This window comes from Plectropomus leopardus, chromosome 13, assembly GCF_026936395.1.
Source record: "Plectropomus leopardus strain MGB_pleo_1.0 chromosome 13, ASM2693639v1, whole genome shotgun sequence".
Taxonomy (NCBI): Eukaryota; Metazoa; Chordata; class Actinopteri; order Perciformes; family Serranidae; genus Plectropomus; species Plectropomus leopardus.
Genome location: NC_142188.1, coordinates 6,202,151 through 6,229,297, shown reverse-complemented (window position 1 = coordinate 6,229,297; position 27,147 = coordinate 6,202,151). Strand labels below are relative to the sequence as shown.

The window sequence follows — 27,147 nt, the reverse complement described above, 5'->3', positions numbered from 1 at the left end:
GGAAATACATACTTTTTTTGCATACTTTTAGTCAGATATATACGTTTTGAGTCTAAAAATACGAATCAACCCATGAAACCATTTCAGTTTTTTCACTGTGCAATGCAACTTTCTCCCATTTGAACAAAAAGAAAGAAAAAAAGCTGCATGAGCTCATTGCTTGTTATGGTGGCTGCAGCCCTGCAAGGAACAGACTTGTTCATTTATGGTTTATCAGAAACTCCATTGAAAAACGACCACTTTTAAAATAGACTCCCATTCAAAGATACCTGAAAGGTGAAAAATAGAGCGCATGCGTGTTAGTCAACATCCACTCGTGCCGACCGGAAGTTCGGCCGTGTGTTTTGAACCACAGAGTGATCCGTCTCCGCAGTCAGAGAGGATCTTTGTGCGGCTGGTATTTGCTCTCCTCCATCATCAAACAGCTCTGACCGCAGACCGACTGAGCGGGGAGCGGAGGAGTGAACGTTGCTGAAAATATCGCTACAAAACGCTGGGAAATTATGCTTTTCTGTCGTGTTATTCTGGTGGAAATTTGGACTTGAACTACTATGATGAAATAACGTCAAACGGAGCGTCACGTTCACGGGAGAAACTAAAGAAAGAAGAAAAAAGGTAAGGGCAAAAACTTAATTTCCAGCCTGCGGGTCCGAGCCCGACTTTCGGGCTCCGTCTATCCGCTGGAGTGAACGCAGTCTCTCGCGTTGGAGTGCTTAGTGTTTACGATTTGTCGAGTTTAAAAACCCAAACCTTATTACTTGACCTTGTGGATATTTATAAAGTTTCTATGTGTATATCTTATTTTAATTGACATATATTGAAGGCGTGGAAAGAAGTTATAAAGACATTTTGAAGTTCAGCGAACAGATTTTTTTCTTGTGAGTGTGTTGGCGCCAGGAGGTAGACGGACCCCCCTGGCTGCTGTCGTGGAAAAAAAAAGTTTACTCCACTTCTGCTGCAGCACGGAGTCTGTCGTTTTTAAAACCATTGTTTACAATAATAAACTTATATTTATAGTGACATTGTTTAGTCTGGTAATGTTTGCAGCGGTTGAGTTTGTCTGGGGAAGGATAACTTGTTAGCCGCATTCTTCGGTTAGCTAACTTTGCTGCATAGTTTACATAGCTCGTCTGTAATTATAGTAAAGCTTGAACGTGTGCTGCCAGGTACACGTTTCAGTGAAAACATTTTGATTTTTAATCATTTTTTTGACCTGTAGTCACACTTTTCTCACTTAAGTTACATGATACAAGTTAAAGTTTTAGTGAACTTTGGCTAACGCTAGCTGTGCTAACTTTGCCTTTTAGTTAGCTTTGTTTTAACGTTAGCTTTGTAGGTGAGAGAGTTTGTTGTTGTCATGCATGAGTGTTTGGTGAAGGCTGTTTTTCGTAATCTGTTGATTTTTCTGGTGTATTATTACGTTAAAGAATCGTTTCTTTCATTATAAAATGGTTAGATGTTGATGTTGTTAGCATCGTCTGCTAACTTTGCTTGGGAACAAACTTATGGCTGTTTTCCAGCATTTATATTCAGATTTTTATCAAAATTAAACAACATATTAAGTGTCACATTTGATCATATTTTCAGTTTGATAACCGGAGTGTATAGGAGCATTTTAAAATCACATTTCTGTGTTGTTTATGCCGCCATGGCTTCATTACTTTCTGGGTCTGTTGACATTTGCTGATGTCCTTTTTGTTCAGAGATAAAACATTTAAATTAAGTTAATAAAACAACACTGAAAGACTCTTTTGATGCTTTTAAAGCCATAGATTTCTAAAGCTTATGTACATATTTAATACGCGTTTTATATCAATTTTATTTATTTGAAGCACTCATTTATGTTAGGGCTGTTACCAGGGGTTATTTTCATTGTCAGTTAATCTCGGTGTTATGCTTTTATCGTTTTTAGTCTTTAAAACGTCAGAAAATAGAATCAGTGTCTATTACAGTTTCCTAGAGTCCCAGGTGATGTCTTTGGGTGTTTTGTGTTGTCCAAAATCCCAAATGTATATTCAGTTTTCAACGATATGAAACAGAGAAAAGCAGCAAATTGTTATATTCCAGGATCAATTTTCAGATTTTTTTAAAACAATAAATAAACAATTAAAAGACACCTTTGATCTTATTCTCAGTTTGGTAAAAAGAGTGTTTACCAGCCTTTCTTAGTTACCCCCCTGTGTTGTTTATGCAGCCATTATTTTCTTTTGTTGACATTTGCTGATGTCCTTCTGTTCAGAGATAAAACAGTTCATTTGATTTAATGAAACCACACAAACAGACTTTTTTAAAACTGCTATCACCTCATAGATTCATGAAGTTCATGTGCATATTTAATACTCATTTTCACATCATCATCATCATCATTTTTATTTTAAGCACACAGGTCTATTTATATAACCTGGCTCTTTGCACACACAGTTAGGGCTGCAATAAGGGCTTATTTTCATTATCAGCTCTTCTGTGTTTTATGATTATAATAATTTTAGTATATAAAATGAAAAAATAGCAAAATCAGAAAATAGCAACAGTGTCCATAACTGTTTCTTAGAGTCCCAGGTGACATCTTCAGGTGTTTTGTTTTACCCCAAATTACAAACATATATTCAGTTTACAACAATATAAAACAGAAAAAAGCAACAGTTCAGTGGATCAACTGGTTCTAGAGAATGATTTAAAGTATGACTCAGTTATTAAAGTCGTTTTAGATTTATTTTATGTGGTGTCACTAATTGATTAATCTGCTAATCATTTAAGGATCTAAATGGGCTTCAGAGCATCCAGGGTTTCCATACTCGGGCTGTAACTGTCAATCAGTGTTTCCCAAAGCCTTTGATGACATCCACAAATGTCTTGTTTTGTCCACAATGCCTATATATTTAGTTTACTGTCCTATGAGAAGTAAAGAAACCAGAAAATATTTGCATTCAAGAAGCTGGAATCAGAGGATTTTCACTTTTTAAAAAAAATTACTCAAACGATTGATCGATTGGTTGGCGATTAATGTAATAGGCCCATCGATTAATCGTTGCAGCTGCCACATGTTCTTCAAGCCTTTCTAAAAAGATTTGTTATTATTTATCATGTATACTGACACAAATGTTTCTGGGTTTGGGTTTCAGAAAAGTGAAGAGTTGCTGCTTTTCTCTGTATCATGTCAATTGAATATTTGTGATCATATTTTTTATTTGTTGAGCTGTAGAGCAAAGAGTCAGCAGTATTGAAAACACACTTGAATGATTAGTTAACAAGATGATTGCATTGGCTGATGACAGTCTTTGTTATTTTAAGCCTTAAATGATTTACCAATAATTGTTTTTGATCATATTAGTTTTGAGAAAACTCTTGAACTGAAGAATCTGATTGATAGTTTATTTATACAGATCATCATTCAAAAGGAAGGACTTTTTTTAATTTATTTTTTTTTACAAAAACATACAAAATCAATGTAGTGTCTGTTTCAGTGCATGTATTGTGTATTATAAGACCTGTAAATGAGTTGAAATAGCGTCATCTTCTCTCATGTTTTGATTGTATGCTCCAATAAACATTTAGGACACAGAGCGTGCTCTTAATGTCAGCTGTGTAATGTTTTTATTTGTGTTTTGAATGGTTTGAAAGTTATAAATAGGCAGCTGAACCAATGTAACCTCAGTGTGTGTCATCTAGCTCGGATGACTGGAGCTCCTTTTCAATCAGGAATTTTGTGGTTAACTTGTGTCTTCTGATACTGAATGGGCACCAAAATGGTCTCTATCAGCTGGTTTGGTTTCCGGGAGCTGCTGGGTGGTTGAAAGATGTGGTTTCAGTTATTGTCAATGTTAAAGGTGGTGAGGATGGATTTCTGTCCTCAGCTTCACTTTAAATGGGAAGCTGGTATGTTTGTCTGCTGACAGTAAACAAAGAGGTTAAATTGTTGGATATTGTGGTGCTTGTTGTTGAGGTGGTCTGAATTAAACCTTAGTGTCTGCTTGAATGTTACACACACTTGTATCCCTCTGTGCACAAAATACGCTTTTCAAAATCAATCTTTAAAAAATCTTATACATTAATATTATTTTCCACCTTCATTTAGTTATTTTTCTTAACCAACATCAGTACTAAACAAAAATATCAAATATTCATTATTTTCCAAAATTTGAACCCTTTAAATGCCAGGTGACAAAAACACAAAAAAATATAATTTTCAGTATGTTACATGCTCAGTAGGTTATTATTTTTTTGATTATCACACTCAGTTAAATATGCTTGTTTTCTGTCATCATGTAGACATGTTCTGTAAATCTGACATTTTTAGGCTCTTTACATACATGAAGAAACAACATCCAAAAGGGAGAATATTTGTGTTTTTTAATGGTGCTCTCATGAAGGTCTCAGTTTAAATACCAGCCAACATGCTTTTGTATTCATCTATGTAAACAATCAACTTCTTCAAGTAGACAAAGAGAATATTTAATTTTACACTATATTTGAATAAAACAGCATCTGACATCAGTTTAGTATGGTGAAGCCTGTACAGCAGTACAAACATAAATAAATATTTTATCTGCAATTATGGGCACGGAAATTGTCTTTTGATCAAATTTGTGCACTTGATAATGTAGTTTTGCAGGCTAGATAATAGATACCAGTGAAAGGATATGATAAAGACAATTAAGACACAATACTTTATTAATGTGATTTTAAACGTTTTGCAAAATGCTTAGTATTGTGATAACATATATTGCAATTTATTACCTTTTTTTTCCTGCAAATTAATTAATCAAGGGAAAACTTTGTCAACATCTGTTTTACAGATTCATTTTTTTGGTTCATTCATCTCACTTCAGTCATTTGTATTGCAGCAAAATGTATCTTTGTTAGCAATTGATTTTATGATAAAGACAGTTACCAAACGTTTGATTTTCTGCAATATTATTAATATAATTTAAAAAATGATTCTTTGTATCTGCATTGATACAATATTGGCATGCAAAATATCATGATGCAATGCTGAATCGATTTTCTTCCCCCCATCTTCACTAGATAGAAAGTTAACTCATCAGCTGTAGCCGCTGCCTGCAGATGTAAACATTGGTCAAGCTGAATGATAACTTCATAATTAAGTCTGTCTAAAGGCAATATTTTGCCTTTGTTTGCTGTAATAATCCCTCCTCTCCATACTGACAAAAGAGACAGGGAATACAAGTCCACAGTTCATTTTAAGCAAAATATATTCCAAAGTTTATCTGAAATTAACGTGAGCCTTAAGCCGTTTTATATCTTTCAAATTAAACATTTTTTCACCACTAAATTCCCTCTTTGTGCTCCCCATTGTTGATATTAGCTGTTGTGCTTTGATGGAGAGTAATGAGTTAAATTAGTCAGTTTTGATTAACACAGACCTCATATATTGCATTTTTGTTAGTTAGGATGAGATCTTTTTATGTCCACTGTGAACAGGACGAATGATTACAACAAGCAAAACCCGTTTCAGTGTTCATATGGTAAACATGTTGCTGTTGTCAGACGTCTGTTTACATTTATGCAAACTCTGTATTGTGCATTGGAGCATCACAATAGGTGAAACAGTAATGCTCGGCTTGTATTTTCTGCATAAAGTGAATACATAAAGGAAAAAAAACATGTCTGCCAAGAAGCATTTCATATACATCTACAAGGATGTCCTGTTTTCTACTCATCAGCTGTAGAATATTTATGATAAGGTTGAAAAAATGCTTATTTTTGACAAAAAATGGTTTGAGTCCTTTACCTTCAGCTCTACCGTCAACACAATCTGCACTTCTATATCTTTGTAGTCCATAGCCTCCTCCTCTTTTACGTGGAATGAGCATATTGGAGAGGGGGAGGTGTTGTTAGAAATTAAAATCTAGTATTATCCATATGCCAGACAGCTGTACATTCCTCAGCCAAGCCCAGGATCTCTGTTACAGAAATAACAGAGTGAGTGAGTGAGTGACGGTGGGCGAGCCAGCCCAGCCACAACAACAGAAAGGGAGAAAGAAGGAGTTGTAGGAGGCATTGTTTAAGAAAAAGACAAAATAAAGTAGAAGCTCAGAGCAGATTTGTTCAGCAGATGAGTTTACGCCACACTTTGAATCTCCTTTACGTATATGCTCATTGTTGGAAGTCAATGTTTTGTATTTTTACAATTGTTTGTTTGATTAATCAGTTAATTGTTTGGTCTATAGACTGTAGAAACATACTGAGCAAGTCCAAAAAAAGAGTCAAAAAACCCAAATTGTTGAGTTTACTGTCACATCAGATAAGAAGAAAATTCTGAGAAATATTGCTGTAAAAATGACCTAAAGAGGACCTATTATACTCATTTTTAGGGTTATACTTGTATAAAAGTATACTTGTATACTTGTATTCTGAATTTCCTCATACTGTCTGTGCTGGAGCACCTGTGTTCACCCTCTGCCCGCGATCGTCATTTGTAGAGCCCGTCTCTTTGCTCTGATTGGTCAGCATTTCCAGGTCTTTACACCGTCATTGAAGCTGGGGGAACGACTGTAACAAATACTAGTGTAAATTTCTGTTGTGAAAAATCACCGATAAAAGCTTTAAACACAATTGGCCATGCTCAAACAGGAATATGATCTGAGAAATTTGCAACCAAGTTTGCATGTTTTCCTGACGTTAGCACGTAGCGATGTAGGCTACATAGTGTAAATATACTCCTGCAGTTAGATCCCTTGGGCAGATGACCATGTAAATAAATCCAGGCTCCCTATGATGTCCTAATGTAGTTAGAGTAGTGAAAACCATAGTAAACAATACTCAGAACGGTTTGAAGCCGGAGGATTCTACTCAAATGGGTTATTTTTACATATGTTTACCTCATTATTTGAAACTTTGGCCACACATCCTTTATTGTTACTCTATCTGTGCAATATATCAGACACGAAATACAGAATGGCTTAATAGATGCCCTTTAAATGATCAATCACTTATCACAATATTTGCTGATTTGTGTGCTGTGTATTGAGAAATTCATTGGTTGTTTGATGTGCAGAAACTATTTTCAGATATGCATTTGGTTGAAAATGGTTGAAAATTTGCCTCGATAAATAGGTACTTTTTTTTCTACTGTTGTGAGTCATGTAATAATAAAGCACAACAGCTATAATGACGAAGTATTTGTTCATTTCAATATTTATTCAGTAGGGTTACATGATATGCCCCCCAAAAAAGATATTGTGATTATTTCGACATATTACGATTGTGATATGATTTGTGATTTTAGTGGAAATGGTTATTTTTGCATTTTATTTTTACTGAAAAAAAATGCGTTTCAGGACAGTGTGCTGGAGTTTCTCTCTTTGTTTTTAGATTGCTCCCTCCTCTGACGCACCTGTCACACGTTCAGGTGTTCATAGATTTTCTTCTGCAAGTTCCCTGAAAAAAATGTACCCATTGATATAATTTGTAGCCCGAGCCATCCCTCTAGTACCACAAGGCTTCATTTTTAATGGTAAGTTGCAAAAAATTTTGCTTTTATCAAAAGATTGTAGCACCTGCATTTTGGATATTTCGCCTGGCCACATTGCGATTTTGATAATATTCTGATAAATTGTGCAGCACTATTATTCAGCCCATAAATGGCAAAAATGCATCGCTCACATTAGACTTTTATTCTGCAGTAAATGTGAAGCAGCAGTGGCACAAAAGTCAATTTTTTCTTCTGTAAGAAGTCTGGCAGTAGTATTTTAATCCCTGACATATTATAAAAAGTCATGTTATAGATTCTCGTCCCCTCGTCTGCAGGCATGGACAAGGGTTAACAGATGTCTTTTTTTTCTGTCCTCCATCTCTCTCACTGAGGACACAGACGCCATGTTATCTCTCTTTCTGATTATGTATCATGCAGTGATTAGTCTGTGTTGTCACTCAGTCTATACTGTCTGTGTGTTTGTAGCTGCAGATCTATTCTTATTGGATGACTCCACCACCTCTGTACTGGAACCAGACCAGTCTCCAGGAAAAGACCAGCTAATGCTGGTGGAGTCTGGCACAGCTGTTATTGGATAAATCAGATTATCAGACAGTAAAACTGTTCAGACCAACAAACACACAGCTACAACAACAAAAACTGATCATGGGTCAAATTTTGCTGCAGAGTCCAGTGTCATCCAGTGACACGCTTCAGTCTGCCATGGAAACACACTTTCAAACTAAAATACCTCGTAGTTTGTACGTTGTAGTGTTAAGTGTTGTGATAATATTTATGACATGAAAAAGTCCCGAAAAAGATTTGATTATTAATTGCATCCATAGACAAAATCTGTGTAGATGTTGTGATTTCTGGCTCTTTCATTTCTTTAGTAAAAACACATCAGCATATTGCACCATGGTTGATATCAGGACACAATAAATGTGTGTCCATCTTAATAAGACGTTTCTGTCATGGGAATTGTTTGAATTTATGGAACAGTATATTTTAGTTTCTCGTGTGGCCACCCTGATTGTCATTGATGTTATAGTGTATTGTATGAATGCTTAAATAAAACTCACAGTCTGAGCTTATTACATAAAAATTGTATCATAAATGAAAAAGAAAATCAACAGTTCAGAGTTCTGGAAATGTCTAGAATTTTATCACAGCTTCTAGCTTTTCCTAATTTATCTCATAACGTAGTTTGTCGAACATTTTCGATATTGTGATTGATACACTCTGTTGCCAGTTTATTGGGTACACGTAGATAAAACAGTCCTGTAATAAATCCCCCTTCAAGAAGACTTAACTGAGACTTAAGCAACTGATTGTGAATCACATTACTGATTTCAGTAAGTGGCGATATCACAAAAACTGATACTTTGCTATCCAATTAAAAAAAAACAATTCAGCAAATGTGACAGTACTTGTTTTTCTCCATACGCGCCATGTATGTAACTCTTCTGAACCTTTAAACGCTCTAGTTTGTCGTTGAATACTGAAGCAAATATCTACCCTTTACACACAAAAAAACACAATTACAACACGAGGATGATGGCAACAAGTCTAGCTGTAATGCCTCATATTAAATCAGCCTTTGCTAAATTTTGGTAACTTTGAGGGCACCTGGGTGAGAAAGCCAGGTTCAGACAGGAAGTGGAAACGACCCAATGTTCCCTGAGGTTCCCTGAAGCCAAAAGTATTGTTGCTGCACTGATAGTTTCAGTCTTTCTGTTATCTTTTGTATTTTAATTTAGAAATTGCCTGAAACTGCTGTTTGTGACAGCTTTTTTTTAAATGCCATACTTCTTACATGTGTTTGATAGATAGGATTTTTGCACAAAGGATACATTGTTTTGTTTTATAGTGTAGTATTGAACCGTGTATCGTGAATTGTAGATTTTCACAGGTGGTATTGACAAATACATTTGCAGTATCTGGACATGGTTACATTGTAAAACTGAAGTCCTCTAGGTGTAAATAGGCTAATGTATTTATTTTAATCCACTTCTTCTCCCTCTCACCTTTTTAATTTTCACTTCTCTCTGTTTCCTCTCATCTTTTAAATTGAATTTCTCTATTTTAGTGCAGCTTTGTTGTCTTCACTGATCGTGTTCTCAAACTGCTGCTAAAAGCACGATTTGTCCAAGAAATAAATTTTACAGAATTAATCAAACAAAAATCGACAGCACCGCAAGCTACCAACATGTATTTCTCCTGCAAATTTTCCAATTTTGTTGTGTGGTAAATGGTTTTGTGTGATTTGTTTTTGAGTTTTTGGTCTCAATGCTCCTTTCTTTGCAAAGCATTTTAATAGAGATTAAGTGGTTCAGTAAAATACACAAAATCAGTTAGAAAGTTAGAATATGGATGTATGTACTTTGGTGTATTAATGAAGGGCTGCAACTAACTTTTCTTTAAAATTTCAACTTAATTTGCTGATTATTTTATTATAATTTAGCCTTTATCCATATTTCTGTCTCCCCCATATTCTTACTTTTAACCATTTCTACCTCTTTTCCTCTTTTGTCTAATCTTTTTATTCAGTTTCTTTACTTCAGTGCCACAAGCTTTATGGTCCTCATCTTGACACTTTTAAACTAAAAGTCTTTTTAATCCTGGCTTTTATGTATTGTCTTACTATCAAAATTGTATGGTTTTTACTTACTCTATTTTGTAAGATCCATTTTTAAGATCTATCTTTGCTTATTTAAAAGTGTAAAGCACTTTACTTACTTTACTGAAATGTGCAACATAAATTTGATTGATTGTTCTGCTGCTAAAAGCAAAATTTAAAGCTTGACTGTTAAAGCAATTGTACATAATGAATCAAACAAGAATACTGCAAGCTATCAACATGCATTTCTCCTGCATATTTCCTCATTTTGTTGTGTTCCTTTCTCTCCGTTCTCAACATCTGTTTCTCCCATTTTCACGTTGCATCTCTTTTATTGGCTCTTTATTAGAAACAGCAAAAGATATAGCTTACAACAGCAACGTATTGCATGTTCGAACTATGATTACCGAACAATAACTATTTGGGTTTGAGAAATGCCAGATAATGCGGTTGTACTGATGGGTATCTGGATGTAGAAATAGCTCACAAATGCAGATCTTTCAGTGTTTCTTGACCTACAAGATCCCTCTCTTTCTCCTTCTCTGTTTCATCTCTTCATTCCTCTTTTCAGTTTCTCCCTCCTGCCCCGGTCTGCTTCTTCTCAGTTTTCTCTCTCCTGGGAGTGTTTCTCAGCTCAGGGATCTCTCTCTTTTCTCTCTGCTCTATTTCTATCCCCCTTTTTTCCTCTGTTTCTCCTTTTCTTCCCTCCTCCACCTCTCCCTCTCTTGGAGTGTGTTTCCAGTCTGGAGGCTGAGGATCAGATTACTCAGGGAGTCTCGGAGGCTCTCTGGCGAGGTGGCAGTGGAGGTGGAGGAGGGATGGAGGGAGGAGGTAGGAAAGGAGATCAGGTTTCACATCTCCAGTGCTCTCCTCTGTCTGCCTCGCCTCCCTCCTCCTCCCCCTCCTCCCCCCGGCGGCCTGGAGACAGAGTGGCTGAGCCGGGGAGGAAAACATGCAATCCACCCCTCTCCTCCTCCTCTTCCTCCTCCTCCACCTCCTCCTCCTCCATACGTCCAGCCTCTTTGCTGCAGCACAGCAGATAAATAAAGGCAGTAAATGGGGAGCTGAGCACACAGAGGGACGATTCTTCACCTCCTTCACCTCCCCCTCAATCCCTGCAGAGATATTTTATATCCTGCGCCGTGTGTTTTCATTCTCCTGGATGTGTGGCAAAGGTGAAACTGCTTTAGGGAGACTTTAGTTTCTTGAGGCGACCAAAGCTGAGGATCAAACCTAGGAATCAGTAAAATGTGTTTTTTGGAGGTAAAATCAGCGGGGTGGCCCTGGTAGTTGTGTTAGTGTAGTTGTAAGACACTTGTGGCTTCAGCAGAAATGGCAGTGATCTGTGTTGAATGGTTTTGTTCTTTTGTTTTCTGGCTTTATGTTGCTTTATTTGCAAAGTTTTGGAATACAGATTTTTTAAAAGTATTTTAATCTACTGATATTAACTGGTTTCCCTAAAATATTGACAAATCAGGTAGAAAGGTGTACTATGTAAAACATTATTCTTTCCAAAGTGCCAAAATATAAATGAATCTTGTTACTTTGAACAAACACACCTTTCCCACCCAAATTAGCGCGTGCATGGTTTTTCAAACAAGGGTAAACTCTGTAAATATAGGCGATATTCCCACCGCCAGTGAACACACCACTCCAGCAAACGAGTCTTTCTTTCTGTCAGCTGCCACGAGTGCGTGCGTGCATGCGTGCGTGTGTGTGTTGTTTTGTTGGTGTGTGCATTTGATGTCACAGACAAGCAGGAGAACTGGTAAATATTAGATGGCAGTAGGTCTTTGAAAACTTTTCAGAGGTTTCTTCTCTTTATATATCTCCTACTTATTCAGTCTCTGTTTCGAATTCGTTGCAGATGTATTCGGATTGATGTTTTTGCTGTTGGTCAGATAGGAGGCACAATCGATGTATGTTCATGCTTTATGCTGTTCAAGGCAGGAATATCACGCTGTTATGCCGCCTCTTTGTTCTGTATATAACATCCGATCACGTTAAATCAAAGAGGGGACAGAGGTAGTAACAGTGACATAATGAGCTCTGAGTAAAACGTAAAGCCTTCTGACATGATCATGGGCGGCACGAGTGTGATGTTTTGACTTTGTTTTAAGTGTGGGACCCACTGTGGGACCCACTATGCTAACTAAAACAGCTGTTAGCATAGTGCCTATTCAAAGAAGAAGAATGACGACCGTAAGTGTCCGCAAACTGGGAAAACAATGAGATTCAGGAGCTCCTTACCTTCCAAACAGAGTACGAGATCAGCCGCTATATAACAGAGAAGGTAAATGATTGTGATTGACGCGTTATGCCTTTGTTATTGTTTAGAAAGCACTGCAGACACATATGTTTTGTGTCACGCTAGAGGCAGGTGCTTGTGGGTTAAAAGTCAGGCCATCATGCCTCTTTTGATCACGGATGCTGCCATGTAGTATATAATCACAAACTGGAGCGAAATGATGCCGCCTGTGTAAAAATCCAAAGGAGGCATCAAGAAGGGACTTTGTAGCAGCTCTTCAGTGTGATTTCTGTGTAAAAGCAGCTTTTATTTCATGCTCTTTAAAATGCACATTGGCAAACACTCACATTGTCTAACATTTGTACTACTTACTGGTTTAAGTTTACTTAAATTAAAGTACAAATGTTCCTCCCTGCTGAAAGTTAAATTATAGTTTTACTCAATAATCTAAATCAGTAGCTCTCTGCTCTGCACTGCACCTTAATGGCTAAATTTAAATACCATGCAAACATTATACTTTCTATTCAGTCCTTCATGTCAAAATAGTTTATTTTTTTCAGCCAAACAAACAGTGACGCTTCTGCCTCTGGTCTGACAGTTGAAGGTCGAAGCAGCCTCCACGTTCACCGTCTCCAGCGGCAGCCTCCAGCTGTCCTTTAATGGTATTGATCTCTGCTTTAAATACCCCCAACCCATCCCAGTGAATAATTCAGATCCACCTCACCACAGAGGCTCGGTGTAGGAGAGAAAACATTCCCCTTATTCTAATGGCGGGCATTTGGGATGAAGTCTGTCAGTGGCTTGCCTTTTTTTTTTTTGCACCCACTGTGAAAATCTGATTATTTGTGGCCATGTGTGATTTTGCGTGGTCATGTGACGGCAGCGAAGGGCAGCGGACACGACAGCATTCCTCGAGAGTTCAAAAATGTGACATGTTGACCAAACCACACGAGTGAAATCAGATGTTTATTTAGAGCTCACTACTTCTTCCTTCACAACATTACAGAGCAACGGCTTTATAGTAGTTTGTAGTGAATATCTCGAGCTGTGTTTTGGCTGTTGTCCAGTTTGAGTCACCCGGAGGTCAGTTTGGTCTCAGAGAAACTTTTGATGCACATCATCAGTGTTTCCCACACATTCATTTATTTATGGAGGGCCACCACAACCGAGTAGATTTTTTTTTTTTAATCAGGAACCAATATTGTTTGTTTGTATTGTTAAAATTTAGTTTTTTTCCTTTTAAAACCCTCTTAGTAGTGTGGTAGAACAGAAAAACAAAACAGCACCTTATCCTATCACCCCACCCACACACAATTAATGCAAAAATAACAAAAAATAAATTAATAATAATAATAAAAAAGATAAAATAAAGACTTTAAAAAAGAACTGGGAGAAGATCACAGTAGGAAACACGGTCAAAATGCTTACTAAGAGTATTAGCATAGGAAATGATGGGCCGCCATCTTTTGTAGAAACTGGCAGATCAGCTGATCAGGGAGTATTTCAGCTTTTGTAATGATAAAAAGGACGTTAAATCAGACAACCAGGATGTGGCAGAAAGAGGATTAGGGCTTTTCCAATGTAACAGAACATGTCTACGGGTTATGAGTCAAGCAAAAACAACAACATCTTTGTAGATTTCATAATTAATCTGTCAATGAAACAACGTTGTGTTTTGGCAGGAAATTAAATTGTTAGTTACAAATCTCTGGATCATATCAGGACAGACAAACATGAATTGGTAAAAGTTACACAAGCTAAAAACTCTGGTAATAACCCTTTGTGCAATAAGAAATTATTCTCCAAAATAAAATAAATTGCTAGAATTAAAGGGAAGTCTTTCATTATTCAAACTTAAAAGTTATAGTTTTCAGTGCACTACAACATGGAGGTCTTCAGACATCCTGAGTTCCTTCTTCATTCTTGAGGGGGATTTGCTTTTCCTTTCTCGTAATCCTCCGGCCTGATAGGTGCAGTGATCCCTCTGAAGTGACGGTGGCCCCTGACCTCCATCCTGACCCCTGAACCCGCTGTCAGATCTCCACAAACAGAGCTGTCTCCCCCCTATCTGGATAAAACCGTCTGACCAACTTTACGCTGAATTTCTTTATCCACACGAGCAAAATAGTGTCGCTGTAGAGTTAGCCTGATTTTTTTGCTAATAAGGCAGTAACTGACTATTATCTTTATTACTGAGTTGTCTACCCATTGTTTTCTTGCTTAATTAATTGTTAAAAGACAGACAGAAAATAGCGAAACATGCCCTATATAACTTCCCTAAAGTGATGTCTTGAAATTTTATGTTCAATTTGACCAGTAGTCACTTTATTATCATGTATAACAAAGTAAAAATTCTCTTATTCAAGAAGCATTAACTCAGGAAATATTTGGATTTTTGCTTAAAAATTACCAAAATAATGATTTGATTATTAAAAAAACAACAATTAAATAAGTAATTGTTGTAGCTGTAGTTGCACCTAAGTGGGATGAAAATCTTTGTTTCATGTTAAGACTGTAAAGGCCAACAGTCAAATAGCCTTCTGTGGTTTAGCTGAAGTGCCTATTCAGTGTAAATTAGCCCTTTTTTGTACAGTTGATAATCTGGTGCTTACAGAAGTACAACTGAGAGACTTTCAGATCGGCTTAAAACTGGTTTACAAGTGGGTTATTGAGAACTTGAATGTGCATTTGGGCAACTTTTTTTCCTTAAGGGGCCCCTTTTAGATCATTAAGTAAACTGACAACCCCTGAATAAGTAACATATTTTATGTTATATTCATTGTGTGAAAGTAACAGTACAGAACAACTGATAAACTAAATTCAATTAAATATATTTTATTTATAAAGCCCATTGACGCTACAATACTCTGTATTATACCTATACCTATTAAGTTGACAGATTCAGTGTTTTCTTCTCCCTGATACAATTGTTCTGTGAGCTCAGTGATTGTTTTAATTGCATAGTTTTCTAATGAAGAACAGAGATGTTGTGAAGAGAGTGAAGGCTCTGCGAACAAAGCTTGTGATTAGGTCCTTACCTAGCCCTTATCCTCTGAGATTTTTTCAAGATTTGAGGTTTAATAATACTAATAATAATAATTTAAAAAACCCAGGTTGGGAAGTAGTAATTTAAAGCCTGATTTTGAATATTTTGCTAATTTCAAATAGTAAAAATGACTGGTAATCAGGCACCTCAAACATCGGTATGAAAGGAAACTGACTCAAAACTGTTGTCAGAGGAAACCAAGATGGTGTGTTATATAAGGGAAGTGTAAAAAATGTAAGCAACAAGGAGGGACTTGTGTTTTTAATTTGGGCTTAGCTAAAGGACATGAAACTTGACAAGGTAGTATTTTTTGTTTTAAATAAAAAAGTTACACCCCAGCCACCCTACTCCCCTGAAAAATGAAGTACAGTCCCACAACACAACGTGGAAGGTAAGCGATGTCCTGCTGTGGACAGGTCCACATGAAAACATATTTTAGCCACCTAAAAAATCAATATCAATATCATCACCATTTGGTCAAGTAAAATGAGAAATCTCAACTGAGTCTGGTGTTTTTGATACAAAGGCTTCAAATTCCCGTTGCTTAGGGCTGTTTTACGGCAAGGTAAAGTTGTTAAAATATTCTAAATATAACTGAGAATTTTTTTTTTAAGGTTAGTTACTGTAAATAAACCGTTAGGATTTGTGACTAGGTCAATAACATATATTGCAACCAGCTGAAAGGGGGCATATCTTCACCTGCTGTATGGAGTCGGACGTACTTCGGTCAATAAACGGATTCTCCCCCGGTGCTTTTATACTGGGATAATGACAGTAGTCCGATTAAGTGGCGTAATCAAGCTATAACCGTTGCTCGAATAAACTGTGCATTACTGGACGTTTCTCTGACTCTTTGCTCTGTTGAACAGCCATTACCAGGCTGATACACTGCAGGAGGATGTTTTCAGGCCAAACTGTTTTATATTCTTGGCCGCCCTGCAGGCTGCAGCCATGAGGAAATATCTGCCTCCTCGATGAGTTTTCCCACTCCGCCTGGGCTCCTGTGAAAGCAGCACCAGCCCTCCCTCCCTCCCCGCTTCCTCGTTTCTGGTCTTTAATTTCAATTAGCTCTGGCTGCTGGTTGACTTTGATGGCATTAGTCTCTCCTCCCAGCCTCCACACTCGTCCCTCTGCTCTCGTCTTCCTCTGTTGGTTTTGGGAAAGCCAGCGGCTTTAACTGCTGCGATCAGAATCTGAACGCTTCGCTTCCACTTCCTGCCAGAGTCCAGCCCGCCGTGCAACCCAACAGCCACACATACACACACACACCACACACTGAAGACTCTGGCCTGCAGTAGCTGTTTGTGGGAAAATGTAGGAGGGTCTTCCTGCTAGAAACTCACAATTATGTGATTGACAGGATGCAGAACATCTTCTGATGTTTCCCAGCAACAAGGTGCTCTTATTGGACTAAAAATGGCAACACCGAGAAGGAAACAAACTGATGTTTTTGGCCTTCAGATGTCATGGTTACACCTGCCTTTTACTGCACGTGAGGTGAATCCATCTTTGAATTTGAGACTTTAATTTTAAATGTCTGTGAAAACAAATGAGATTTTCTGACACTGTCAATGACTCAAACATGGGGATGAAAATGCTTAAAAAAGGCACATTTGAAGACAAGGCGGTGAAATATTTTTCTGTTTTCACTGATAACAGGCTTGAGCAGAGAGTTTGCTTGCAAGGCTGTAAGATAAACAAGTCAGAGTTTAGAGTTTTGGTCAGATGGCAGCAACAATCAGAGCTGCTGCAGTGCGAGCAAGAAAAATCTTAAAGTTGATATAGTCAGTTAATTTTCTGTCCATTTTATAGTTAAATAATCAGTGTGAATATTTTCCTTGTTATCACTGATTTGTGCTGGAACGTCGCTCCATTATTGCCACCTTGCCATTCTGTACAAAAGGTTAAGACTGTGTTTTGGGTTGTCTTTGCCTTTGAGACGGCAACAGAGGTATTGACCGTGCACAGTTGTATTCTATGTAAAAGGAACAGCTGGCAGGACAAGATCATAGGTGGGAAAGGTGTGACGTGTTGACTCTGTGCAACCTATTGCGGGGGATTTAAAAAGCAGCTAGCAGTAGTTAAAGGCTAACTCAAAGAAGAACAGCAGCTATAAATGTCTGCTAATTGGGAAAACAATGAGATTCGGGAGCTCATTACTCTCTGAGCAGAGGATGAAATCAGACGCCATATAAAAGAGAGTAAATGATTGTTATTGACATTTTATTCCATTTTGATTGTTTATGAAGTGCTGCTGAGGCGTTTGTGATATGTCACTCCAGAGGACGTTGCTGTTGTGTAATAGGTCATGCCTGTGATGCCTCTTTTGCTTCTGTGATGCCAGCATGCTGTCTAAAATCACTCACTGGAGCAGTATGATGCAAAATGCAAAGGCACCACAGTTACTCTTAATATTCTGTGTTTATTGCTTTTGTTCTTTTAATTGTATTTACTTTCATTCATGTTTTTAAATTGCTTCTTGCTTCTAATATGTTTTTTTGCCTCAAATCTCGTTTAATTCTACCTTAATTTTTGTCGTGCCTTAGTTTGACATTATTGTTTGACTTTATTTATTTTGCAGGAAAAGGCAGGAAACACTTCTTGCTTTGGCTTAGCTATATTTGTCAAAGCTAGTAAGTATTATTTTTGTTAAGTAAGGGACTCTAGTGCCCTATAGTACCATCTCTGTGTCAAAGGGCTTCCCTAAGTCATAGGTGATGTGCAATTATTTTTATTTGACCCACAGTTCAATACCTAGCTTTACTAAGTTTACAGTAATGTTGTATACTGAAAGAATTATAGATATCGGTGGAGACAGATGCACATGCAGTGACAGCAGAAAAAGATTTTCCACTGCTGACAAACTTCAGGTTTGAGCTCTGAGAATACGAGTCTGTGTTTGTTCACTCGAGCTCTGCTGTCAGTCTCAGCTTGCAGTTGTGTGTTTATGCACCATCACAGCCTGCATACCTCCGCCTGCCTGCCTGCCCTCCCTACGTGAGGAGGACTGGTTTCACAGCTTTCCTGTCAGACTGTGGTTTCACACCTTCTTCTGACACGTCGCTCCAACACATTAAGGAATTTACATTCAACCATCAGCTGCCTCCAAGCAGTTCACGCTTCAAAACAGTTGAGGAACTCTGGAAATATCTCCAGTCACTTTCTGCTAAAATTACTGGGTTTCACACGGACAGAAATGTGGGGGAAGATTTTACTTGGAAATGACCAAACGTTGCCTTTTTTGTGCATTTTTTTCTGGCTTGTTAGGCAAAGGAATGGCAGCAAAATGTCTTTCGTAGTAAACAGTAAAAACTGTCAGCGAGTAAGACAATGTCACCCTGCCAGTGCAGGTTTGTAAAAGTCTGGAGGGCAGAACTATGCTAAAGTTTTAGTCCTCCTGCTCATATTTGATGGTGACATGTTTATTTTTAAACACAAAAATCTGGTTTGTCTTGTAATGTACTGAAAATTGCTTTTATCTGGTTATTTTTATAGTTGGATGATTTTGAATTAAAGTGATATTTCAGCAAATGATTAAATGGGCCAGGTAACAAGTAGTGCATTTAAACTCTAATATCCAACATTTTTGGGGGTACTGAATGCAGCGCACTCTAATATCAAACTTTTTTGCAGGTCCGTGAATGCAGCTCAACAAGCAGATTTCTTTTTTTTTCCTTCGCAGCTGAATGTCAGTCATGACATGGGTAATTTATATATCAATACGTTCACAGTTGATCAGATCAATGGATGAGAGTAGATATTTGCAGATTTTTTGAAGTGAATGAGAGGTTTAGGTCCAACAGTATGAACGGTTTACTTTCATTTTAAATGTGCCTGACATGCTGCTCCTCTCTGCCTCTACTGTGCTATAAATAACCTAACGGTGCACTTTAATACTGCTCCTAATTACCACTCCATCGAGACTATGGCGGGAAAAATTAGACTACTGCGGCCTGTGCTAATTCGTCTATTGTGTAAGCATCGACCTCCGCCTGTGGAGGGAGTTTCCTTCAACTTTAAAGTGACGTTAATCTAGTGTACAGTTGTGTTTTAAAGCTATCAGATGTAACTTTTTGAAGTTGAGTTCAAAGTGTGGAGTATAACGAGCACATCTTGGTAAAATAGAAAGTCTGACAAAGCAGAAGAAATGACGAGTAAAGATGAGGTCAGTGTATAGCGTCAGGTTTCCCCGTGTCTCTCTCACACTGCTGGGTTTCCTTTAAATAGTTGGTTGGTGTGTTCAGAGTGTAAACATCCCACCGCAATGCTACTGCAGCTTTCACTGAGGGTGGACTGTTGGTGCAGAAAACACTTGTCATCAGCTCGTTGTATGACAGGATTTTTACTCTTTAGAATTTGGCGTAAAGTACTCATTAGAAACACTGAATGAAAACGGAGATAAAACACACTTTGTCTCTGCAGATTAAATGGATTTTATTACATTTTAAACTTCCTTGGACAGCAAAGAAATGCAGTGAAGCACAGGAAACGGCGCTCCACACTGACCATCTTGGTTGCATATTTGACCAAAAATCTGTCAAGTGCAACAAAAAATTTTCATTGGCTGCATCGGTTAACCTGACATTTGAAGCGTGAAAAGCGGACCAAAAGTTCAAAAGCGGAAGATCCCGAAAGCTGTTAGCAACATGTACTAAAAGCACAAACTTTAATTAAATACTTTGAGTTTGATTTCATAACAAATATTTTTCAGTTTCACTGCCTGTTTTCATCTGTTCCCTTTAGGGAAAGTGTTCAGTGTAAATCCGGCGTGATGCACAGGTGTTTGGCAAACTGTTTTCACAATAGAAATAATCATTTTAAAGTTGCCAGTGGGTAAAATGCTCCCTCAGTCCACACCAAGAGGTTTGTGTCTGTCTGTTCAATATAAATGAAACCAATGCATCCCTTTTTTCCCCTTCACTGTATCCTACCCAGACTGCACCATGACCTCTGTGTGCCCTTACACTAATATTATATATATCATATACCTTTATTTTGAGGCATTTACGAAACAATGTGTCTGGGGCAGTTTTGTAGAGCAATGCAAAGTAATGCAAAGAGTAGTGCAGCAAATTACTTTATACAGGAAGTAATTGAGTAAAATAATGCATTACTATTTTTTAAAAATAGTGAGTAATGTGTAATACATTACTTTAGTGAGTAATGAACCAAACACTGGTCATAGCACACCTTAACTTGTCATGAACATATGTATTTATTTACATTTTGCTCTTAATTAATTTATTGAAAAATAAGAATGATTACAGAATTAATATAAAGTTGATCATATGTTGCAGTACGTGCAGAAGCTGATGGATAGAAAATGACACCGTCTGCTCCATAAATGTGTTTTCAGTGCTTCTCTTTCCTGTTAGTCTATTATTTGCATAAATTATATTTCAACCAGAACGTTTCCCTACATTTTGGAGGGACCCCCCCCCCTTTTTTTTTTTTTTACTGCTGTTTGCTGTTTCCACTCAGCTGTAAGAATTCATCATCGTTCACATAAAAATAGTTGGATGCAGAGCAGAGCTGTGCTTCACTTCAGCTCACCCTCGTGTGTGGGAGATCTGTTTTTCCCTCCGTCTGTCTCTTTTTCTTGGCACCGCCTCCCTGTCCATAAATGAAGTGTGTGTGTGTGTGTGTGTGTGTGTGTGAGTGTGAGTGTGTGTGTGAGTGAATATGTGTGTGTTGTAAAGAGAAGGCAGCAGCTGTTTTTTCGCCAACCTCGTGACCGCGCTCAGCCCCCGTCTTCGGACATCTATTTTCTCCTCGTCTGTTCTATAATAACTCAGCGGCTGAATCCCCACCGCTGCCGTTTTTCCTCCCCTGAGGTGGAGCTGAACACACACACACACACACACACACACACACACACACACACACACACGCTGAAGCTGCTGGTCAACTCATCAACACAGTTTTCCACACTGTTCTTGAGTACATTTTCCAGCTGAGTGTGTTGGTTTTGGCAGCAGCAGGGTGGTGTTACTGTGGAGGCGGGTTCAGGTCCTCCACACCCTGCTGAAGAGCTGCTGTTCATTACTGACCTTTGACCTCAAGACAGCAGTATTATCCTTTTTTTGACCTGCAGTGTCAGTCAGTTATTCTCCCTGTTTGTGTGTCCAAAACTTCGGCCCACATGCACGTGCATCTGTCATCACCTCAGTTTCTGATCAGATCTACATCGAGTTTACTCTGGATGTTCCTGTCCTCCAGAGGATCAACCCTTTAGATTTTTATGAGGCCATGACTTTTCCTCTAGTGCCACCCTCAGGACAAGTGTAGATTTCACTTTATTATGCATTATATTGTAAGTATATATAAAAATTTATGTTTGCAGCAAATATGTCAGGAGACGGTATCACCTTTGACAGTCTAGATTTTTAAGTGCCGTGTGTTAAATACTTAACTTGCCAGTTTAGAGGTCATAAATCATCAAACTTTCATTGACATCTTGCACTGTTTCTACCATTTATTAAAAAATTTAAATGCATTAAGATTTTAAAAAGTGGTTCTCTGGTCCAGAGACATTCAGAGAGACAGCTTCTTAGGATTTGCAGGTGAAAAGAGATGTTTTGTTGAAATGATTTTTTGATCATTATTCTTATTTCATTGGTTTAATTATGTTTTCCACACATGCAAAAGGTATTGCATGTACCCCTTTTTTTCATTTATAAGTTTATAAGTAAGGTGTTGCTGCAATGATTGTGGCTTGTTTACTTCTGCATACAGATCGTACCACCTGTTTGAGTCTGTGTTACTAAAAATTTAAAGTGCTTTTGTTAGTATAACACAGAAATATCAGCACGTCATCAGTATCAGCAGATGACTGCTTTAAAATGGAGTATTGGCTTTGGCCCAAAATCAACATTTCTGTCGATATGACAGGCAGACAAGTTGACGCTTTATGCAACTTTTATTTGTTAAAATAGGTGAAAACTGCCCCGGTTTTACTTACCGTCAAGATTGTCTCAGGGAGAGCATCATCGAGGCTTGTTCTAGTGGGATGTTTTGTTTAAAATTTGTTACATAAGAATAAATATGGCATGTTTTATGTAACCTAAGTTAAAGTTGTTTCATAGTTTTGCCCAATTATTGTGTACATTTTTGAAAAGCATTGTATTTTATGTCTGTCTCTGTCACCAGTCGGCCATCACAATAAGAGTAGGCATAGTGTGTTCATTCCACTACAGGAGAAACTTGAGGTTCTCAGCTGTTAGTTGAAAAAAACATGTGCATATATTGTTATCAGCATCAGAAATTGGCCAAAATAAGTTTAAAAAAATGGCAGATGGGCAAAAATCCAATATTGTGCATCCCTGGAATAATTTGATATAGGGATGTCACGGTACCAAACATCAAACAGTCGGTACTAATACCACCAAAACTACATGATACTCGATTCAAAATTAAATACCATGGTGTTTTAAAGAAGAACAATAATACGTAAAGTTTGGACTTAAGCTCCTGTGTGCTTAAGCAGCTTTTCTGCTCATATTCAAAACTGTCTGCACATTCAAAACATAGCCCACATATCTGGAAAGTTGAGAATGAAGTCATGATATTCAAAAAAAATACATAAATAAATAAAATCCTGTCTTGGAGTCTGCTGTGCAGTCAGACACAGAGACACAGAGCCCTGTTTGAGACAAAGTTTAGGGATGTGGCTTTGCTCTGCTCTTTCTCTCTGTGTCTATAAAGCTCTGTTTGCAGTAATATTAACTGCTGTAAACAGTCTGCTGCCTCCTTGTGTGTAGCATCTTTAAATTCTGATGTCAGGAGTTTTATTTTGTTAGCTTGGCTGCTGTGTGAACAGCTTCCTGCAGTATCTCTGCTCGGACTCTATAAACCGCTGGTCAGTATTTGACTCTCCTCTCTTCTCTCTGGGTGTGAATATTAACTCACTCTCCTAACGTCTGCCTCCTGGACTCAATAAAGCCTCCTTTGAGGAGCTCTGTGCTGTCAGAGAAAGAGGCTTCTGTGTTGGAGGGGACGAGGAGGAGAAAGAGCCTGCGACTGTCAGCCGCACTGCTCCACTTATCTCTGTACAAACAGCAACCAGCTGCAAACACACTGACAACAACACTGATCTAATGGTGCAGCAGATTCATGCCCAGGAGTGCTTGAGGAGGTTTTGTTGGTCCTTGAGGGGACTTATGTGGACATCAGAGGATGCAAGGAGTCTCAAAGCATGTTCACTGGTCCATAAAGAGTCCTGGAAGTCATTTATAAGTTTTTACTAATCCCTGAGTAGTCTCATATCAGTCCATTAGTCATTTTATCTGAGGTGACATTGAGAGAAGGCAAGGAGTCAAGGAGAGGAGGAGACACAGCATCCTCAAGGGTGTAAATGATCTAGTGGACTTTAAAAATGTTCCTGTAATCCTTAAAGGTGTTCAAGTGGTCTTAAGGAAATTTCTGTTTGATATTGATGGGGTTGTAGGGCACCTTAAGGTTCTCTTAAGTCCTGTTGAGTAGGACTGAATGCCTTTAAGGTATCAGCCAAAATACCATTTACCAAGAAGTATCAAATCCTGTTTATTCCGATACTTGCTTTATATCCCATTTGTGGCCGGGGTCTGATCCCAGACCGTCCGAGCTTCCCGCTGGATCAGCAGACTTTCTGTTGTTGCTGTCTCCGCAGCTGATCTCCTCTGGAAACTGTCAGTTTAGCTTCTACCATTAACATAAGCATACAGAGCAGCTGGTAACATCCAACATCGAGCCGTTCAATGATATCAGTAAACTGACTGAAGCAGCGCGTCTCTTTTGTTTAACCAGTTAATAACTGTGAGGTAACTTTAGCCATGTGACTCTAATAGTTAGCTCTGTCACTGTGTGTGTGCAGCCTGACTCTCACAACTGTCCAGGGCATGGAGCTCACACGCCTGCAGCAGCAGTTACGATCCATACAGTCTTTGGTGTTGTGAAGTTGAATGGTGTGCTTGACAAAGTTGGTTATTAAGCTTGTTGAGATGCCAACAAAATGTTAAAAAGTATGGCTGCACTCCATTAAACACTCAATTTGTATCAGTATCGCTTTAAGTGTATTGTTGCTGGCGTTGTTATTTTTAAATGATCCCCATCCTTGAGTGATTCTAGGGGTTTTAAAGGAACTGATTCTTTAGGTTTTTTATGGAGAGCCATGACAAAATCTTACTATTTAAATTTCAAAGTAGCTATATTCATCTTAATAGGACAAAGATTTCGTATCAGTGGTTTCTAAAAAGAGAAATATTTAGACATGTTTTCCATCTTTGTGGTACATGCCAAATGTTGTACCAGATTTTTTGGTATTGGTGTGCTTTGCTGATTATAAGTTCTTACATTTTTACCTGATATAATACCAGTGATACATTACTTCCCTGGAAAATACCAAAATGTATCTTCCTATTCTGTCCTGTCTAAAACCTCAAAGACAAACAGCATAATAATCAGGCCTGTAAAGTCATCACTAAGTGTTAGATAATTACTGAAATATAATAACATGTTTGTTTCCTTTGACAGGTTGTGATGTTGGTCTGAATCTGATGATCTCACTCTGCTTCAGGACTACATTTCCCATGGAGCCGTGCACCGACACGCACACTTTTCTACCATGGAGCCACCAGTCAGGTATGGAAACGCACTGTTCCAGCTCAGTTCCCTGCAGTCAGTGTGTAACGTCTGCAGGATGTTTATTGTGGTCACATGAAAAACATTACTGGTTGGCTTTCTGTCTCACCAGCACACATGCACATGCACACGCACATCGACACACACACACACACACACACACACACACACACACACACACACAGAAACATAAACAAACATTATTTTTCTGTGGTACGGACACCAGTGATTACTCCTTTTTAAAACTTGATTCGCCGACCCCCTCCCTCCCCTCCTCCTGCTCTTTGAGGAGATTAACCCTTGACCCCCGGTGCTGAAGGCAAAGCCGGCCAATCAGGAGGCTTCCTGGCTTTTAATTACAGGCTGTGATTGGGTCATTTGAGCTGTCATCTGGTTTGATTAATAACCACAGAGCAGGAGAGCAGGAAGAGCTGTGATTACACTGAGCCCGAAGGCTGCGTCTGTGTGTGTGTGTGTGTGTGTGTGTGTGTGTGTGTGAGATATAGGTTAAGTTATGCCTTGCAAAGAGAAAGTGTGTGTGGATATCTGTGTGTGTTTAAAAGGTGAAGTCATGCCTTCATGTGAGGAAAGACTTCGTGTGTGACGGTTTCTGTTTTCTGGTTCACAGAGTGTCTGTCGATCCTGGAAAGTCTTGGAATGTTGTTTTCTATATTAATAGAAGAGTCTGGAAATCTGTTGATATGCAGGCAGACTGATATTCTGATATTTCTTCAATTTAAGTTAATTGTTTCATTTATTATTATTAGATTTTATGTATTGGAAACATTTATATTTGTGGGCTATTAGGCATGTACATGGGTATGCTGATAACAATTGTATTAATTTCTGATTAATCAAAACCTAAAGATTCATGATTCAAGATGTTTATTGTCACTGCGGTTTCCACGTGCAGTCGTGTGAAATGCTTTTGCTGTGAGGCTCAACTATGGAAAAATGATAAGTAAAAAAATATAAAAAGAAGAAAGAAATAAAAATATATGTATATTTAAAAATGATATAGGACTACGTAATGTTTCTTTAATATTGACCCCAAATGATGAATTGATTATCAAAATAATTTATTAATAATATTAATAGAAACCCTGATTTAAGTCGTCTCCAACAGTAAAATGTAATTTTGTAGTACAAAATAGTAAAAACATGACATTAAGATGCACTTCTAAAATATGCAATGTTGAAAGATTACCAGTATTGACCATAAAACACTTAAGACTGTTAAGAAATTGTAAATGACTTTATAATGTCATATAAAATGTTCAAACCTTCAATGATAAGTTAGCAGCTGTTTTCATTTTCATTTTTTTAGTGTCTGTTGTAACTGGCATTCAGACTCTTTCGAAAGGTAAAATCTAAACGGGTGAAGTTGGTCTGTCAGCTGAGATGAAGTCAGTTTACATCACTGCTGATGAGTTTTCTACAAGTCCGTGACTGCGTGTTGAAACGAGACAGATTTCTGCCTTTTGTTTCAGGACTTGAGGTGACTCAAGTGTCTGAGTCTCAGAGCTCGCAGACCTTCAAACAGAGCCGGCCAGTCTGCAGCACAAAATCACTCCCATATGTCTCTCAGCAGCTCCGCCCCCCCACCCAGCGCCCTGCACGCTTCACTCGCACACTGCAGCCCGGCTCGGATCAGATCGGCCCGGCTCAGCTTACAGCACAGCCTGGCGCACTGACAGGACTCGACTGCAGTGCGTTTTTAAACACAGATGATTTCAGGCTGAAGTCCTGGCGCCAAATCCACTACAACTACAGCTGCAGATTATATTACAAAAAGTTGTTTGTCACTCTATACTGCGAGCCTGTTTATACCTGGTATGAGTGGTGTCACATTTATCGATATTCATGATAACTTTGATATTTGAAAAAATTAAATATTGATATCATGTTGATAATATTAATAAGACATTGTGTGAATAATCCAGCGCCCTTTGAATCATTTGCGTGTCTCCTCTTTATCTACATACACTAAACTCACAATGAACAAAGTTAAAGATGAATTTGAATTACAGTATTATTACTTTTTTTTCTTAAATTTCTATAAATATCACATAATATTGTAATCGCAAATTCTGTTGGCAGTGATGATCGTGTAGTGGACATCTGGTATTGAGCCAGCCCTGCCTGCTATTAACTTGATTCTTGGGTGATCTGATCACAAG

General features: G+C 38.0%; 1 protein-coding gene across 2 annotated transcripts in view; it reads left to right on the top strand.

Annotated features, from left to right (window-relative positions):
* The first annotated feature begins 394 nt into the window (after window positions 1-394).
* The window catches only part of bmpr1aa (bone morphogenetic protein receptor type 1Aa), a 64,362-nt gene continuing 37,609 nt past the window's right edge, over window positions 395-27,147 (top strand). Inside the window, exons 1-2 of one of the 2 annotated variants that reach the window (XM_088086283.1) lie at window positions 395-615; window positions 24,860-24,967. The gene's annotated coding sequence lies outside the window, so the exon portion shown is untranslated. The remainder of the gene's footprint in view (window positions 616-24,859; window positions 24,968-27,147) is intronic. The other variant, XM_042501610.2, reaches the window with a different exon arrangement.